The 19,413-nt window shown below is 42.6% G+C and overlaps 1 protein-coding gene and 1 pseudogene across 2 annotated transcripts in view; one reads left to right on the top strand and one right to left on the bottom strand.

The window, feature by feature from the left end:
- The window catches only part of RBFOX1 (RNA binding fox-1 homolog 1), a 2,222,576-nt gene that overhangs the window by 97,610 nt on the left and 2,105,553 nt on the right, over positions 1-19,413 (top strand). The gene's annotated exons all lie outside the window — the stretch shown is intronic.
- On the bottom strand, positions 17,330-18,674 carry LOC143666811 (DNA-directed RNA polymerase II subunit RPB3 pseudogene; annotated as a pseudogene).

Below are 19,413 nucleotides of genomic sequence, written 5' to 3'. Positions count from 1 at the left end.
TCTGAGCCTCAGTTTACCCTAGGACCACTTTCACTTTTGGGGGATCACGTGAGCTTATGCTCAAGAAAGTGCTTTGAAATCTTCTACTGAATTTTACTGTAACATGCATTTGTAGGATGTTTCAGGCTATGTGTCAGGCACTGGGGAGATGAGGTAGACTTGGTTTGGCGTTAGAGAGCCTCACCACCCTCTAGAGATTATACTCATCAGAGCTCTTTGGGTTACACTGGACAGAACCCTGATCCAGCTCTCTTTAGTTGAAAAGGAAGTCTATTGTTTTGTGTAATTGAGAAGTCTAGGAATAGAAATACCTCAGGTAAGGCTTGATCCAGGGACTTGGCCAATGTCATCAGCACACAGATTTTTTCTCTTCTTGCCTGTTCCTGTTTTCTGCTCTTCTCCATGCTGGCTTTACTCTCAAGCAGGGCCTCTCTGGGGGTAGTCCTGGTGACCTGAGCTTTAAGTCTTGAAGGAAGTGAGTTAAAGTGTTCAGGCCACCCCATCAGTCTCAATTGTCCATCCCTATATAGTCCCTGTGGCCAGGAGGGTGTATTGTTCTGTTAGGACATTCCTGGGTCAGAGGCTCATTTCTGGGGTTGGGATGGAGTCCTATACAGATTATGAGTTGGAAAGAAAAGTCAGGGCTTGTACCAATTGAAGGAGGAGACTCTGTCCTCTACAGTCTGTTGCCTTTATAAGCAATAAAATCTGGCAAATGTTAACCGATTGAGGTTCTTCCAAATCTGGATGGTGATGTAAAGGTTGGGGTATTAATTCTGTCCTGGGTGGTGATGGTCAGATAGGGTTCCAGAAGAGGTGATTTGTAAGCTGGGTTTTGAAGGGTGAATATGAGTTTACCAGGAAGTGAAAGGATAGGCCAGATAGAGGGATGATCAAAATAGGGAAAATTTGGAGGGGTGGTGGTGGTGCTGGGATCCAATGAATTTGGATTTGATCCTAGAGGAGGCATTCTTGATTCTTGAGCAGAAGAGGGACCTGATAAAAATTGTTTTATGACAGCTTTGGGAGAAGGGCAGATTGGTCATAGGAAAATAGCTTCAGGAGGTTCCTATGGGTTGTTTATTTTGCCTTCATATAAAGGAAATAAAATAGACTTTGATATCAGCCATTCACTGGCTTTGTGACCTGGGGCAAGATACTTAACCTCTCTATGCCTCAATTTCCTTATTTATATATATTTATATAAATGCTATCCATACCTCATGGGTTTGTGCTAAGAACTAAATGGGGCAACAGCTGTATTAGATGTCTGTTTTTTTTTTTTAAACAAATTACCACATACTTGGTGCCTTAAGATAGAACTTTATTCTTTCAGTTCTGAAGGTCACAACTCTGAAATCATTGTGTCTTCAGGGCCAGGCTCCCTCTGAAGGCTCTAAGGGAGACTCCCTTCTTGCCTTTTCTAACTTCTGGTGGCCCCAGGTGTTCCTTGGCTGTGGCTGTACTGCTCCAATTCCTGCCTCTGTCACATGGCCTTCTCCTCCTCTATGCCCATGTCTTCTCTTCTGCTTCTAAAGGACACTTGACATTGGATTTAGTCTCCACCCAGATAATCCAAGATGACCTCATCTCAAGATCCTTAATTACTTCTACAAAGATCAGGCCCCACTCCCAGGTTCAGGGGTCAGGGCATGGACATCCAGACCACTGTAGTACGTGAAACACTGTGTACAATGCCTGGCTCATGATGTGGCCTGTATAACTGTTTGTTAAATTAAAAAAAATTATTTATTGCAATCTTTCTCAAAGAGTGCTTTGAGGAAAACCAGTTGTATAGCCTTTAATGGGTGTTAACATGAAAGAATGATAGACTAGTCAAATATGTTTTGACAAATGCTGTACTTGTTATTAATAATTATTATTATAGCAAATATGTGTTAAGTGCTTACTACATGCCACGCTCTATGCTCTGCATGTTTTTCCTAACTTAATACTCACAATCACCCTCTAGGGTTACAGAATAGGAAGTGGCAAGACTGAAATCAAAAGCCAAGCCTGCATCATTCCAGAGTCCAAGCTGTTACTACCTATGTTATACTGATTGTTTCTCTGCAGGACATCTGAAGGCCTTTACTGTTTACATGTGCATTGAAAATATCCAATTTCCAGATGGAGAGATATACATAGTTTCCAAAACTTATTGCATCCAAACTTACCCTATCTCTAGTGAATCTTACAGATAATGGCAAGCAGTGCTTGGAGCTGAGAGACCATAAACACCAACAGCTTTCTTCCCCTTAGATTACCTGGATCAGCTTCCTGATTGTTATTAGTGTCCCTTATAAGTCAAAATGACATGGACATGACAGAGTTTTCTGGAAAGTTTTTCACCCCAAAGTCTGCATAGCTTCAGCCTCTCTGCTTTTTGGGTCCCCTGACAGTAGTAAGCACAGTCCCGTTTAATGGGCCATTTGTTATGACCATCGTTGATCCTACACTTAATCAGCGACCTTTTTCTGTGAGTCCTTCAATCAGCACCACTATTGAAATTGTCAAGGGGCAAAGCTGAATGATAGAAGGTGTGATTGATTTGCCTCCTCTTGTGCCGGGGTGACAAGTGAGGGCAAAAGTGTGGGTGGATTCTGTGTTAGAGCAAAAATGCTGAAAGTGGTTTTGCACATCTAAACCACAGATGCAAAGAGAGGAGGAAATGAATGTCTCTTTTAAGCTTCTGCCAACAGTTCATGTTGCCTAGGGAAGGGACTGTGTTTGCCAAATGGAGTAATTTATAGATCCCAATTTGAAGAGGTTGGGAACTTTGGAAGTTGAGCTAAACCTCTGTAACTATTTTTTTGGGGGGGGTGTTGGGGAGTGTAGTTTACTTTTCTAAGTTTATTAATGATCACCAGCTAAGAGGTCTAGCTTAGTTTCCTAGGTTGTCCATAAAAAACTACCACAAACTGGGGTGGCTTAAAATACCAGAAATTTATTCTTTCACAGTCTTGATGCTAGAAGTTCAAAACCAGGGTGTCAGCAAGGCTGAGCTCCCTCTGAAACCTGTAGGTGAGAATCCTTCCTGGCCTCTTCCAGCCTCTGGTGATGGCGGCCATCCTTGGCATTATGTAGCTTGTATCTGCATCACTTCAATCTCTGCTCTGTTGACTCATCGTCTTCCCTGTGTGCCTGCGTCCTTCTCTTCTTACAGGGACACAAGTCACTGGACAAGGCCCACCCTGATCCAGTATGACATCATGTTACCTTGAATACATCTGCAAAGGCCCTATATCCAAATAAGGCCACACTCACTGGTACTGGGGGTTAGGACTTCAACAGACCTTTTTTGAAAGGCACAATTCAACCCACAACAAGGTAAAAACTAATAATGGGAAAATTAAATAGGAACTAAGATTAGCAGTTATGATGTGTATTAGAGATGAGTTAGGTTTGGGAAGTCTGGAAGGGATTGGACATCTCTTCCTCCTTAATGAATGGCTAGGTAGGGGGGTGGGGAAGGGTCCCAGAAAATTTACACTGCTACAGGCCCAGCAGAATGTGAAAGTCAACTCAGGCACTTCACATCCATCCATTCTGACTGCATGGCCCAGAATACCCACTTGACTGGGCCTTTCCTAGTGCCCCCAAAGTACAAGCCAAACTCCAGGCTGACCCTTTCTGCTTTCTCCCCAAACTCCTTTTCCTGCCCTCCCCACCCTGCCCAGAGAGTTGCTGACATTCTCACTGCTTTCCCTTCCTCAGACCCTGGGGTGACTTTGCCATGCTATTCCCATTCCCTGGAATGCTTCTCCCACCTTTACCAGCCATAGACTCTGACACAGCTCAGTTCCCGTGGGCACCTTCCCTGAGCACCCCAGGCAGATGCCTCTCCAGCCCACTTGAACTGCCAGAAAGCAAGTACCACGTTATATTGCAAGTATGCTTGTACTGTCTCAGTGAGGCTGCTCTTGGAGCCCAGGTACCTGCCCAGGCAGGTTTCTGTTTGTATATTCATCATCAAGCACTCTGTAGGCACTTAGGATGCTCCTGATGGATGCACGTTGAAGGAATAAGTGAATTCCCCCCTCCCCCCAGAATTTATTAGGAATTTCATTTTGCTCTAAAACAGACATTCCAACCATATCAAATAGAGATTTAAACATATAAACTTTTATCTCCCCATTTAAATAGGTCCAGGCCATCCAGGGCCACTCCACAAAGCTGTCAGAGACTCAGGCTCCTTTCTGTCATCCACTTTATTATGCCTAAAGGATGGCATTATCCTGGTCCAGTATGGCTGCTACATCTCCAGCCATCACATCTGAGTTCTAGCCAGTAGAATTGAGGAAAGTGCTATGAAGGAAGTGTGCCCTCCTGTGGTAGTTAGATTCAGTTGTTAACTTGGCCAGGTGAAGGTGCCTAGTTCTGTTGCTGTGGACATGAGCCAAGGGTACGTGAACCTCATCTGTTGCTTATTACATCGGCAGTCGGCTAGGAGGTGTGCCTGCTTCAATGAATGATGTTTGATTTAATTGGCTGGTGCTTAAGTGAGAGAGCTCAACGTAGGACAGCCCAAGCAGCTCAGCATACCTCATCTCAGCACTCACAGCTCAGCCCAGGCCTTTGGAGATGCAGAAAGAAGTCACCCCGGGGAAAGTTGTTGGAACCCAGGGGCCTGGAGAGAAGACCAACAGAGACCATCCTGTGCCTTCCACGTAAGAAAGAACCTCAGTGGAAAGTTAGCTGCCTTTCCTCTGAAGAACTAACAAAATAAATCCCCTTTTATTAAAAGCCAATCCGTCTCTGGTGTGTTGCATTCTGGCAGCTAGCAAACTAGAACACCTCCCTTCAAGGAGACTTCCTGGAAAGTACACAGACACTTCAATGTGTATCTCATTAACGGAGACACAATCTTCTGGCCACAGATAGCTGCAAGGGAAGTTGGGTTTCTGTTAAAGAGGGAGAGAGGGATGTGGACGTTTGTTGTGGTAGCAGAATAACCACCCCTCAAAGGTGTCCACGTCCTAATCATGGAACCTGTGAATATATTGTATGACTTGGGAAGTGGGAGTTAAAATGGCAGATGGAATTAAGGGTGCTACTTAGCTTGTCTTGAGATGGGGGAGATTATCAGTGGGTCTGACAGAATCATGAGAGTCCTTAAATGTGGAAGAGTTAGGGTCCGTGTGATACGACGTGAGAAAGGTTCATCTGGCTACTGCCGGCTTTGAAGATGGAAGGGGCCCCCCATGAGCCAAGGAATGTGACAGCTTCTAAGAACTGGGAAAAACAAGAAAATGGATTCTCCCGTAGAGCCTCCAGAAAGAAAACGGCAGGGTCTGCAGGCACCTCAATTTTAGTCCAGAGAGACCCCTTCAGATTTCTCATCTCCAGAACTGTGAGATAATTGTGTTAAGTCATTAAGCTTGTAACAATTTGTTGCAGTACCTATAGGGAACTAATACATTAAGGTAGGAAACCTATGGTTTCTGCTGCACCCTTCTTCCAGAATGCATCTGAGAGGGTGTAACACATCACCCAGTTTGGAGCCAGTTAGTCTGGGTTTTCACAGTGGGGGCCTTATGACAAATGATGGTTTATAGTAGGGATTGGCAAATTTTTTCTGGAAAGGGTCAGGTAGTAAATATTTTAGGCTCTTTTGGCCAATAGGCAAATCAAAGACATTGAGTAGATACTTACATAGCCGGAAGAAAGTGTAAAATCCATTCTTAGCTAGTGGGCTGTGCAAAAACAGGTGGTGGAAGGATCCTAGATTGTAAGCTCTTATAGCCATTACATATATTCAGAAGTTGTAACTATTATTTTAAAATCTGAGATACTGAGCTGTTTGTATATTATCTGGTCATTTCCAGAAACTTTGATTATTTATGTGTACCTGAGACTCAGAGCTCTGAAGCTGTGAAAGTCAGCACTACCCCATACAGAAACTGTTTAAAAAGTTGAAAATCTAGAGATATGAATGAAGCTGATCTGGATAGGACTAAGGTAGATCAGAATACAGAGTGAAGGATGATATCATATATAATTTAAAACTTCAATTCTGTGTGAGACCAAAAGGAGAGATTTTTTTTTTTGGTGCAAAATTTATGTTTTGGGTAGCGCATTACCTAATTTAACTTGTGTGGTCAGTTTAGTTGAACACCACAGGTCCATGTAACCTTGAATAGGGCATGAGATCTTGTTGGCTTTTTAGGTTAGCGTGATGCCCCAATATATCCCAGAGTAATTTGGGCAATGAATAAAATGTATTTGCAAAGTCCCCTTGGGGACCTAGGTAGAAAGGAGGAAAAATATTCAATTTCCTCATTTGAAGAATTCCTGATATTCTTACAAGTAGTGGGGACAACCAAATCAATAGGCTGAGCCCTCAATCTTGGGGTTTGCCCCTATGGAACTTATTCCTGCAAAGGATAGGCTAAGCCTACTTAAAATTAGGCCTAAGAGTTGCCCCAGAGAACCTCTTTTATAGCTCAGATGTAGCCTTTCTCTCTAAGCCAACTGGGCAGGAGAACACACTGTCCTCCCCTCTACATAAGACATGACTCCCAGGGGTGTATATCTCCCTGGCAATGTGGGACAGAACTCCAGGATGAGCCAGGACCTAGCATCATGGGATTGAGAAAGCCTTTTTGACCAAAAGGAGGAAGAAAGAAATTAGACAAAATAAAGTTTCAGTGACTGACAGACAACAAACAGAGTCGAGAGGTTATCCTGGAGGTTATTCTTATGCATTATATAGATATCCCTTTTTAGTTTATGGTGTATTGGAGTGGCTAAAGGGAAGTACCTGAAACTGTTGAGCTGTGTCCCAGTAGCCTTGATCCTTGAAGATGATTGTATAACGATATAACTTTTACAGTGTGACTGTGTGATTGTGAAAACCTTTTGTCTGATGCCCCTTTTATCCAGGGTATGGACAGATGAGTAAAAAATATGGACAAAAAATAATAGGGGGGATAAGGGGTAAAATAAACTGGATAGATTGAAATACTAGTGGTCAATGAGAGGGAGGGGTAAGGAGTATGGGATATATTAGTTTTTTCTTTTCTCTTTTTATTTCTTTTTCTGGAGTGATACAAATGTAAAAATGATCATCGTGATGAATACACAACTATGTGATGATATTGTGAGCCACTGATTGTACACCATGTATGGAATGAATGCATATGAAGATTTGTCAATAAAAATATATAAAAAAAGATTTAGTACCAGCATCCACAGAAACGAAGGATTATAAAATAAAGTTCAGTAATTAAAAATTGTTACTTTTCTTTGAAAAAATAAACAGGCGATGGAATGGATTTGGCCTATGGGCTATTGTTTGCCAATCCATGGTACATGGTCACCACAAGGAGTGTTTCTTTTTTTTGTAATAAAAATAATGCAGGCTTTCTATAAAAAAATTAAAGAATGAAGTATAGAAAGTGGAAGTCTCTTTTATGGTGGTCTTTCCTTACATTTTTCCTGAAGAGCAGTTTCTCAGTGTCGGCAATGTTGACATTTGGGGCTATATCATCCTTTGGTGGGGGGCTGTCCTGTGTGTTATAGGGTACTCAGCAGCATCCCTGGCCTCTGCCCACTAGATGCCAGTAGCACCCCCTTCCCCATTTGTGTCAACCAAAAAATGTCTCCAGACCAGCCAAATGTTTCCTGGGTAGGGGGTGCTCCAGTTGAAAACTGCTGTAGACCTGTATAGTTAACCACTCAGTATTTGGGACTATCATTTGTGCATTTTTCTGTGTGCTTGTGTATGTGTCTCTGTGTATATGTATTTCTCTGTATTTGTATTTCTCTGTGTGTTTCTCTCTCTGTGTATGAGTTTGTTCATCCTTCCCTCCTCTTCTTTTTAAAAATAGAGTCATACTATAAATTTTATTCTGCAACTTGCTTTAAAAAACACCTTTTATATAAATATAACACACACACACAAAGGACACAAATAATAAGTGTACAGGTTATGAATTTTAACAAACTAATCACACCTATGAACTTGCATCCAGATTTTCAAGATGTTACCAGCCCCTCATCAACTTTTTAGTAATATATTTTACATATTACTTATGTAGTATATTATATAGTAAATATATACCATGTTTATATACACCTATATTTATAAAATAATAAATTTATAGAATATGCATTTTATATTTTTAATTTAACAATATATCATGGATGTTGTGCTGGTTTGAAACTGTTGTGTACCCCAGAAAAGCCATGTTCTTTAATCCTCATTCAATATTGCTGGGTGGGATCTTTTTTATTGTTTCCATGGAGTTGTGACCCACCCAGTTGTGGGTGGTACCTTTTGATTAGGTGGTTTCCATGGAGATGTGTCTCCACCCATTCAAGATGGGGTCACTTGCTGGAGCCTTTTAAGAGGGAATCATTTTGGAAAAAGCTTTGGAGCCAACAGAGCCCTCAAAGCCAGAGACCTTTGGAGATGCAGAAGGAAAACATCCCCTAGGGAAGCCTTATGAAATGAGAAGCCAGGAGAGAAAGCTAGCAGATGTTACCATGTGCCTTCCCAGCCGACAGAGGTGTTCTAGACAACATCAGCTTTTCTTGAGTGAAGGTAACCTCTTGTTGGTACTTTAATTTGGACATTTTCATGGCCTTGCAACTGTTAACTTGTAACTTAATAAAAATTCCCTTTTTAAAACTCCTCTGTTTCTGGTATATTGCATTCCAGCAGCTTTAACAAACTAAAACATATGTTTTTCTGTATCAGCACATGTAGATCTCCTTCATCTTTGTTTAAGTATAGCTGGAATGCCCACTATCACCTACTTCACCCTGTCCTGCGGTGAGCCACACATAAGCTAATCATTACACTGTATTCCCTTGGCTAAACAGATGGTTCTGGAATAGACATATGACTCAAATGAAACCAGGAAGACTGAGAAGAGACTCTTAACTCTTTTCCTCCCTGGAATTGAAGAAGAGTGGGTGTGAAGCTGGAATTTTGGCAGCCATCTTGTCACTATGAGGGGAAGCTAGGTTAGGCTCACCCAGAGAAAGCAGAGTGTATATACAGAGACAGAGAGAAGGCTGGATCCTGGTGACATTTTTTGAGGATTGACAAGACCATTCCTGAAACTAGACCTGCTTAGGAGCAGTCTAACTAGTGTCCTAAACTAGAACTTCAGCTGATCTGGTGCAGTGTCTCCTGATTTTCCATCCTCTTAAACCTCTTTCTATCCCTAACCAGACCACAGGAACATTCCTGGAAAACAAAACCAAGCACACACAGTTTTTCCTAAAGGAAAACCACTTTCCATGAAGTTTAAATGAAACTTGGACTTGGAATATGGGTTTCCTTTTATCATACACTTAGTGGCTTAAACAATAGAAATTTATTTTCTTACAGTTTTGGATGTCAGAAGTTTGATATGAATCTCACTGAGCTAAAATCAAAGTGTTGGCAGGGCTGCATTCCCTTCAGGAGACTCTAGGGAGGAATCATTTCCATTCCTTTCCCAGCTACTACAAGCTGCCTGCATTCCTTGGCTATGGCTGCCTTCCACCTTCAGAACTGGCATTGTTGATCTGTATCATTCTCCCATTGTATCACTTTGGCACTGATTCTTCTTCCCTTCACCTCCATCTTTTACGAACCCACCTGGCTAATCCAGGATACGCTTCCTATTTTAAGGTTGGCTGATTGGTAAGCTTCATTCCATCTATAATCTTAGTTTCCCCTTGCCATGTAACACAACATGTTCATAGGTTCCAGGGACTAGCATGGGGACATCTTTGTGGGGCTAGTATTCTGTCTACCACACTTGGAATGGAGAATCATTCAGGATGTTTTTTGAGCCCTCTCAAATATAGGTTGATTATTCTTTGAGAGAAAAAATCAGATGCAGCATTCACCTAGGACAAATAAAGCCCTGGGGGTCTCCTAGGCGATCGTCCTTTCACCTGTGTGGACAGCAGAAGCCCTTCACGGATTCCCAGCTCCTTACTAACACTTGAGTTGTCCAAAATTTGTACACCCCTGCACTTATTCACTCATTTTTGCAACACTTGGCTTAGGCTGATCTTGTTCTTTCATTCCACAAATCTTTCTTGTACAGTAACGAGGTGCTGGGGGGGACATGGTGACTGAGAGATGCATGTTAGACCTGCAAGGAGAGATGACAAAAAGGCAGCTGGGTGGGTGAGCCCGGATATCGGGGAGAGACCAGGGAGGAGATGCTGATCTGGGGCCATCGGTGCGTCCTTGGCTTTTAGAGAGCCAGGAATGGATTCCTGGCTAATTCCTGGTTTCTCTCCCCACCTGGGCCGTGGCCTCTGTGAGGGCTGGGTGGTGGCTTTTCTGAGTCACATTGTCCCCCCAGCTTTGGATACAATGTCTGGCACAACATAGAAGTCCCATCATACTTTACTGGCTGGATGAGTGAATCAGATGAGACCTTGGGGACTAGGGGCTGGCTCGCTCAAAATGCTGGGCTGCGTACTAGGCATCTGGGTGTGTCTGATGAGACCCAGGTAGCCCTGCTGAAAGGGTCTGTCAAGAAGGTAAATCAAGTCATTAACCAAATATGTCTTGTTTCTGGTTTCGACAAAGTTTGAAGAGGGTGGGTAGGGAGCTAATGACCAGGATATCCATTAGACTGTCACTTTTGATAAATAGTTCTTTCTGAGCATTGGTACCTGGGGGCTTTGCCCTGCTAACGACGTTTGGTTCAGGCTCACTCACAAAACTGCTTCCGGTGCCTCTTTGGCTCCTGAAGCGTTTCACAAAGAGAGAGATTTCTTTTTTTTTTTTTTCCCCTGCATGGGCAGGCGCAGGGAATCGAACCTGGGTCTCCAGCATGGCAGGCGAGAACTCTGCCACTGAGCCACTGTGGCCCACCCGAGAGAGGTTTCTTTGAATGGTACTTTTAGAAAATCTCCAGAGAATCCCTGTTGCTCCACCCTCTGCCTTCCTTTGATGCCCTGACTCACTTCATAGCACTACGACCACCTGCTCCCCTCCCCCCTCTTCCCCTTCTCCCGTAATGTGAAGTGGCTCTCAATTTCTGCTGAAAGTCTCACTTTTTAACTTTACCCATCAAACATATCTCAAGTCTGTCTTATCACCACATTTCTAGTTCATGGCTTGCTTGAACTGTTGGAGCAATATCCTAACCAGCCAGCGTTCTCCTGAAACATAATTTGACCATGTTGCCTTCTGGCCCATGTCCTTCATTACTCCCCATTGCTCAAAGTTCCAAATCCCAAGTGGGGCACCCAGCACTCTCCACAATCTTTTTTGCTCCCTCCCTTCCAGCCTTGCATCTTGCCAGCCTCCTTCATTTCCTTTAAGTTTCAGCCACACAAACTGTCTGCCAATTTTAGAACATGCCAGCCTCTCACACCGCTTTGCTTTTGCATTTGTTCTGATGCCCCCCTGGCATTCTCTTACACCTGTCCTCCAGCTCACTAACTCATCATTTAAGGCCTGATATAGAGGGCCACCAGGCAGAGTGGACCTTCCCCCCAGTTCAGACTCCTTGTACATTCTTCTATTAGGTTCTTGTCAAAGTGGATCAGAATGATTTGCTTTTATCTCTGTTGTAGGTAACAAAGGCTGTGCTCCTGGGGCCAGTGATGGCTTCTTTGAATAATGTACTTGGGGATGAGATCATGGGCTTTGGAGTTAGACAGGCTTGGCTCCCAATCCTACATTCTGCACTTGACTGTGGGACCATGGGGAAGCTCCTTTCACTCTTTGAGCCTTAGGTTTTCTTCTGTATAATACATATGATGGGAAGACTTTAAGGTGGTTCCTTGGATACCCCACCTCTCCCCAGCCTTTGTGTGATCTTTGCTTCTTGAGTGTGGGTTGGGCCCGTGACTTGCTTCTGATGGAACTTGGCAAAAGTCATGGGGTATCAGCTCCCGCGATTATGTTATACCAAATTCCCTCTAACAGATTATCATGCTTTCTGTAACTGCCCTTGAAGAAGCAAACTGCCACAGAGTAAGGGGCCACACCGAAGAGGTCTTCAGGTATGGGGGAAGCCCCTAGGAGCCAAAGGCAGCCTCCAACAAGAAACTGAAATACTCAATCTTGTAGCCACAAGGAAATGAATTCTGCCAACAATCCAAGGGAACTTGGGAATAGATTTTTCCCCAGTTGTGCCTCTGATGAATCCCAGCTAATTGTAGCCTGGTGAGCCTCTGAAGTAGAGCACCCAACCCAGCCATGCCTTGAAACAGTGAGATAGTAAACGTGTGTTGTTTTAAGACTTCAGATTTGTGGTGATTGTTCTATAGCAAAGGATAACTAATATACTGGATACATCAGTACCTCCCACTGCAAAGGGGATGATGCTTACTGTGACAGTTAAATGAAGCAAAGCATCTTAAAGGCATTAAAACATTCATGGAAATTAGAGGTTAGAAGCTGTTAACATTATCCTTATATCTGGCTGAACCCTGACCCACAATAGGTTATCAGGGTGGGTTAGCAGGGGGTGAATGGTTGGATGAATGAGTGAATACTCACCTCAGGGTTGGAGTCAGGTCCCCTGTCCTTGTAGTCATGGGCTCATCTGGGTCTTGGCTTAACCTAGAAAAATCAAAGATAGATGTGATTTCTATTTAGTTGTAACATTTTATTATCTCCTTGAAGTTAGAAGACTCCAGCGGAGAGCATAGATTGATTTCTTGAACTTGCTTGTCTCAAAGAGGTAAATTTTTACTGTGATTTATAGAGATTCTCGGCTGGAGGAGAGTTTGGGTTTCCATCATTTCCTGAGTCCTGGATGTTTTCCCACTTCCCAGGCTTTTCATAGCCAAGACCAGCTTTTTGCCTTGTAAGATCACAACTTGTCTAACTTTTAGGGGCCAACATAGGCCACATATGCATCATGAGTGCATATGATGTCTGGGCTGCATAGGGAGCTTGGGGGTCCTGGCAAGGGTCAGAGGCCATGCCAGTTGCCCTTTCTTGACAGGACCCTGCAAAAGACATCAGTTCAAGAGAGGGAAGTCATTTCTGAGAATTAAATGGAGTCAGGCAAATGACCCAGAGCATGAAAAAGGAAGAGAAACTGTTAGGAATAAATGGAAATTTAATACACATCACCCTGCTACAACGTATGTACCTTGTTTGATCCTGGTTCACACAAACCAACTATTAAGAGACATTTTTTGAGAGTCGAGCTCATTGAAGATAGACAGGGTGCTTGATTTTATTAAGGAGTCATTGTTAATTACATTGGGGTGATAATGATATGATGGTTATGTTTTTAAAAAGACCCTTGTTTTTAGGAATACATACTGAAGTATATATGGGCCAATGATACAGTATTTGGAATTTGCTTTAAAATACTCTGGAAAAACCAACTAACCAAAAAACAAGGAAAGGGCAGGCAGATGAAACAAGAGCAGCAGATGAAACAAGGAAATTGGTGGTAGATGAATCTGGGTGATAGGTACCTGGAGGTTTTGGCACTGTTTGCTCTATGATGTGTGTGTTTGGGAATGTCCACAAAAAATGTGAATGATAAATCGGTGTCACTTCCTGGGGATTAGAAGGCTGAGTCCTAGGGAATGCTGGTTCATGGCAGGGTCAATTTCCCATATCTAAAGTAGGTCCAATAACTTCTTTATTCCAGGATTTATCTGGTACCTTCTTGGTCCTAGGTAATGGGGTTTGGTGCTTGGTGAACAAGACAGACGGGTTCCCTGCCTGCATGGAGCTCATGAACTGGGGGCAGAGACAAGTGGTAAAGAAATATTTGCCCAGATAAGCGTTTAAATTGAAACTGTGGTCTGTACTGCAAAGGCAAACCACACAATATTGTGAGAACTTATTACTGGGAGACCTGACCTGGCCCTAGACAAAAAGCATCAGGAGACTTACCCTGAGACCTGAAGGGCTTGGAAGTTGGGAGAAATGTGCGTGTGTGTGCATGTGCATGAATGTGCATAGGTGTCCATGAATGTGCACATGTACACACATGTGTGAATGGATGAACAGGTGTGTGCGTGTGCGCAAGTGAACATGCATACATGCAAATATGGAGAGTATACATGTGTATGCACCTGTGTGCATAGGATTGTGCATACATGAACACAGATGTGCTGCACATGTGCACATAGATATGAACACACAGCGCAGACACAAGTGACTGCGTGTATACATCTGCTTATGCACACACGTGACTGCACATGTGTGCATGTATGTGTGCATATGTGCTTGTGTGTGCATGCGTGTTGGAAGGAATAAGGAAATATAATAGCCTGTGCAAATGTATGAGGCACATTCAGAGTTAGGGGCAGCCAGAGGGAGGCAAGCGAGGGGAGTGGGATGGGTGGGAAAGAAAGAGGCTGAAGGGTCCCTTAAGGAGTCTCGGGGGCTGAGCATCCCTGGGATGTGAGGAAACATTAGGAGCAGCTCTGGAGAACAGCATCTTGAGAACCCCTGGGCTCGTTTCTGAGAAAATTGAATTTGACTCTGGTTTAACTGCAATGTTTCAGGCATGAATCACGGAGCCTAGGGACCCTATTACATGCTTCATTTCCGCAGCCGGCTCTGAACCAGAAAGGCAGTGTCACTGGTGTCTGACACCCGCCCTGCTCCTTGCAAGCTGGCTTTCTTCATCTCAGCCCATGTTCTGGGGCCTCTGTGACAGCTGTGGGGTGGTCAGTGCCCTCCTTCGAAGCTCCTTTCTCACTTGGAGTTTAGTGAGAATAAATGGCTTTAGACTTTTATTTATTAGAGGATTAGCAGTTCTGTGTACCAGGAAATAGGGAGGTCTCTAGAGTTGCAGGTTCAAGTGCCAACTCTCTGGTAAATTCACACTGTGACCTTGGAACAGCTACTTGATTTTTTCTGAGCCTCAGTTTCCTCCTCTGTAAAACGGGGAGAATTATAGTCCGGGGTGCAGAGAGGAATTGGTTAGATGGGCACATGGTCATTGCCCAGACATCATGAGTTATTACTGCCATTATTTGTTTTATTAATTCTAATTATAAAGTCTCAGGGCTTTGATCCAGGCCATACATGGGGTCAAGGGCTGAGCCCTTGATGTGTGTGTCTTGAGCCAAAGATAGATATTAGAGTAGGCGAGTAAGGAGAAGAAACTAATGTTTATTTTGAAGTATACAAACTTATTCAATTTTCCTTGCAGGAAATTTGGGAAAGAGAAAATAGTAATTGCACATAATCATCCCCCTGAGAATTGCCTCCCACTTCTTTCTTTTTTTAAATTGGATTCATCACATTCCTTAAACATGACATCATCTCAGCATGGTTTCAGTCAGGACCAGTTTTGTCTGTCTATCTAGTCGTTAAGGTGAACTATTAAAATGGCCAGTTTTGAAGATCAAAAGACATTGATTATCAGCAATTGTATGTCATATGACTTGTCTTATTATTTATTTATCTTTTGATAATGTAATAAGAACCTATGAAAGCACTACTGCAAACAAAACCTATGTCGGTGAAAATAACCTCTATTTAAGTTCAGGGTGACCTCTCTCCACCCCATCCTCCCGTCTTGCCACCCCACCTCCCAGCCCCTAACCTAACTAGGCCCTGACATCTGGAACCCTGCCTTCATGGTTCTATTGCTTGCTTTTCTTTCTTTGCATCTGTATGTATTCTTACACAAAGCATATATTTTAATTTTCTTTCCAGTTTTCTCTATGGACACATATAATTTTTCTTTCCAAATAAAATTAAACTCATAGCATATATAGTTGTTATTTTTTGGGTGCATGTTCCAGAAATCGAAGCCAGATCTCCCACATGAAAGGCGGGCATTCTCACCACTAAACTACTTGTGTACCCAGCATATATCGTTTTTAATGTCTTGATTTTAAAAGATTATTTCTTACGTGTATCCCCTTCTCATTAAAAAGTCTCTGGAAATATAAAATTTAATGCTTGCATAATATACTGTATTATAGTTGTACCCTCAATTATTTATAATTTTTCCTTCCAAGTTAGACAGTTTTGATTTTTTCTATTATAATGTTTTATAAACTTTTAAAGGATTTTTGATATTTTCTAAATTTTCTTCCAGAAAGGTTTGAAGAAAATTTCACTCCCTGATTCTTCCTAAATTCCCCCCACTCCAAACAAATCTTTTAAATGATGTTGCCAGTTTGATAGGGCAGAAAGTACAATGAAGCATATTTTCATGTGTTGGCCATTTATATTTTTTAAATTGACAGCTTAAATATATATTGTAAATTGCCCATTTATATTTCTTCCATGAATTCTCCATTCATGTCCTTGGCTCATCTTTCTATTGTGACGTTAATATTTTTCTTATTGATTTGTAAACATTCTTTGTATATTACAGAGGATACTCTTATTCTGTCATAGTTGTAGATAATACTCTAGTTTTTTGGTTGTTTGACTTTCAACTTTGTTTATAATGGTTTTGAGATAGAGATGATTTTATTTTTAGGTTATTTATCAGTCTTTTCCTTTGTGATTTTTTTCCCCGTTGATTTTGTGCTTTAAAAAATCCTTTCCCATCTTAAAATCATATATATGTTATCTATATTTTCTTCAAGTTTTTATGGTTAGTTTTGTATTTTAAATCCTAAATACATTTGGAATTCATTTTGATCTATGTCTGGGATGAGGATCTAACTAAATTTTGTTCCCATAAATACCCACTTTTCAAGCAACTCTTTGTGAATACTTTTTCCTTTTCCCATTGGCTTATGATGCCTCCTTCAGCATATGATAGATGTTTCTATTTGTACTCTGATGTGGTTCAGAGGTGTCCATACCAAAACTGTCCACCAGGTCTTACACCATTTACATGTCTGAATAACTGCAGCTTTATGATGGGAAATCTTCTCTTGCTTTGTCTTCTTTTGCAATATGTTTCTTAAACATTCTTGTTTGTTTCTTTTCTTTCTTTTTTTTTTTTTTGAGATTATGTTGTGCTCTTTATTGCCAAAAATAAAAACTTTTAAAAAGACAATTACTGTTAATCAATAAACATCCCTTCCTTTCTGTACTGAATCTCAGGTTTTCTGCAGGCTTCCCCTGCCAGGTAGCCTAATTTACTAGAGACAGTGCTAAGGGGTCATGACCAGACATTTTCATTAAAGAGAAACAAAATATGAGGGAGGGAACCTGTGTCCCCCCACCAAAGTAAATAATCAGGCCCTTGGCGGTGAAGGAGGTCATAACTGATGAGTCGACAATGAAATAGTGCATTTATTTTGTGGGGGGAAGGGACAGCCAGGCTTAACACTATCCCAAAGAATGGCCTCTCAAATTAGGGACATTTGGAGATCAGAGTGATGCATCAAGCTGGCCCTGAGCAAGGGACTGGAAGGCTTTGTAGGCAGCCTGAACGAGGGTTTCAGCACCTAGTCCTACGGTTTCAGCACCTAGTCCTACAACAGAAACCCATGGTACAACTGTGAAAACTTCTGAACAGATAGAGTCTAAAGAGTTGGGATGACCTTTTTAGGAGAAGAGCAGTCCAGCCCTGTGATTCTCCACAGGGAAGCAGGATTGCCCCCAAGGGCATATTAGGAAACAGGGTGGAAGGAATATTTTGGTTTCCAGGGAACATTACTGGCATTTAGCAGGCAGGGGCCATGGATGCTTAATGTCTTCTAAAATACTGTCTTTCCTCAAATACCAGTGGCATCCCAGTAATCTATCTGTGGCCAAGAAAATCTGGAAAGGGCCCACCTTTCCCCATGCTTCCTTTCTGGTTGGTACTGATGCCCTGCCAAGAAGTCTGAGCAATGGCAGTCTAGATCTCAAAAGCTAGAAGAGTCACAGGAGAGACCTGAAATCCAGCTGCTGGCTTGGATCCCCCTTTTTGCTGAAACAGGCGAGCTGCAGTTAGTTTATGGTTAGCACATCACTCTGGATCTCATGGCTTAAATGGGTCTGTAAATCACTCAACTTCTTCTTCAATCCAGATAAGGCTGAGAGGACAATGGTTTCAGGGCACAGAGAACCACAGGACTCCACATTGTAGTAAAACCTCTCTGGCTTGCCGTTGGGGTCATAAGGAGCCTGTGACTCATCCTCATCCAGTTCCGAGTACTCACTCTTTGGCCATTCCTCTGGCTTGGGGTACACTGTGTGCCTCAAGACATTGTCTGGATCATACTCAAAAGCCACCCCTGCGGTAGGGTTCCACTTGGCATGTTCCTTGCCAAAACCCTTTTTGGCATAGGGTCGAAGTCTCAGCTCTTGCCCCTTTCTGAGCTTGACGATGAGGATGTCGTCCTGCTCCACATGGTCATTGGGGTCATTGTCTCTGCTCCGTGAGGTCACTGGAATAACCCGGGGGCTGTTGGAGATGAGGTCTCGAGATGTAACATGACGAGTCTGGTCTTCATTGCACCGCACATCAAGCGTGAACTCCATTGAGCACTCGGGGCAGAACTCTTCACACGTGCAGTCCCGGGAGTTCTGTAGCTTTTCCACAATGTCGTCACTTGTGAGGGGAATCACTCCAAGCCTGTGAGCAATGAACTCATCATGAAGGACTGAGGAATTGGCATCAATCTGTACCCAGTCAATGGCTATTATAGGCACCTCAGCGATGAAGACCCTCCGAATAGAATTAGCCACCGCCAAGTCCGTCTTCTCAATGATGAACTTGACATTCTCATCCGTGAGCTCGGTGATTCGCACCGTGGGCTGGTTGGCGTACGGCATTGCGCCTCGCACCAGGCCCAGCCTCTGCCGTCAGCTGCGCCGCATCTCAGCGGCCGCCCCTCTTGTTTGTTTCTTAATCCAGGGATTTTCAGAAAGAAATTTTTCATCCTCCCCTAAAAATCTTTTGGAAGTTTGGGACTGGTGTAAATTTATAAGTTTATTTTAGAAAAATTGACATTGTTGCATGTTTCATCTTATCTAGGGAAGCTCAGAAGCTTTTAAATGTTTTTGTGTGGGTCCCATATGTTTCTTTGTAGCATTTTTGTCTATGTGTGTGTTTGATAATTTTATTGTTATTGAAAATGGAATTCCCCCACCCAGGATAAGTTGATGTCTTGCATGGCAGGAAACAAAAAATGTATCAAACTGGATAATTTAAAGAGACTTTGTAAATGGACTGTTTCCTGAAATGTGGGAAGAGTGTGTTTAAATTGTAAGATATTGGAGAATAGTCATGGCTCCTATTTTAGCTCTTATTCCTATTGCAAGTGCTAAGCCTTCCTTAAAACCTGAGTGGGTTTAAAGAGACCCTTTTAAGAGCCTACATCAGAGAATCAAGAGAAACCTGTGTTTTGCTCTATTTCTTCTTGTCTTTGTCCCTCTTTCTTCCCTTCTGTCCTCTTACCATCTACCCACTATAGATTTATGAAGTGTGAACCACCTGTAAGCAACAGGCAGTTAGTTTAGTGGCAAACAAGACAGAATGTATACCTGAAAAGATGCAAGCTTTTCACAATCACACAGTCACATTGTGAAAGCTGAAAATGTGGGTGGGAGAGGGATGA

The sequence above is a fragment of the Tamandua tetradactyla genome, chromosome 23 (assembly GCF_023851605.1).
Source record: "Tamandua tetradactyla isolate mTamTet1 chromosome 23, mTamTet1.pri, whole genome shotgun sequence".
Classification (NCBI taxonomy): Eukaryota; Metazoa; Chordata; class Mammalia; order Pilosa; family Myrmecophagidae; genus Tamandua; species Tamandua tetradactyla.
The sequence above is the reverse complement of the archived record's forward strand: the minus strand, read 5'-3'. Positions and strand labels throughout refer to the sequence as shown.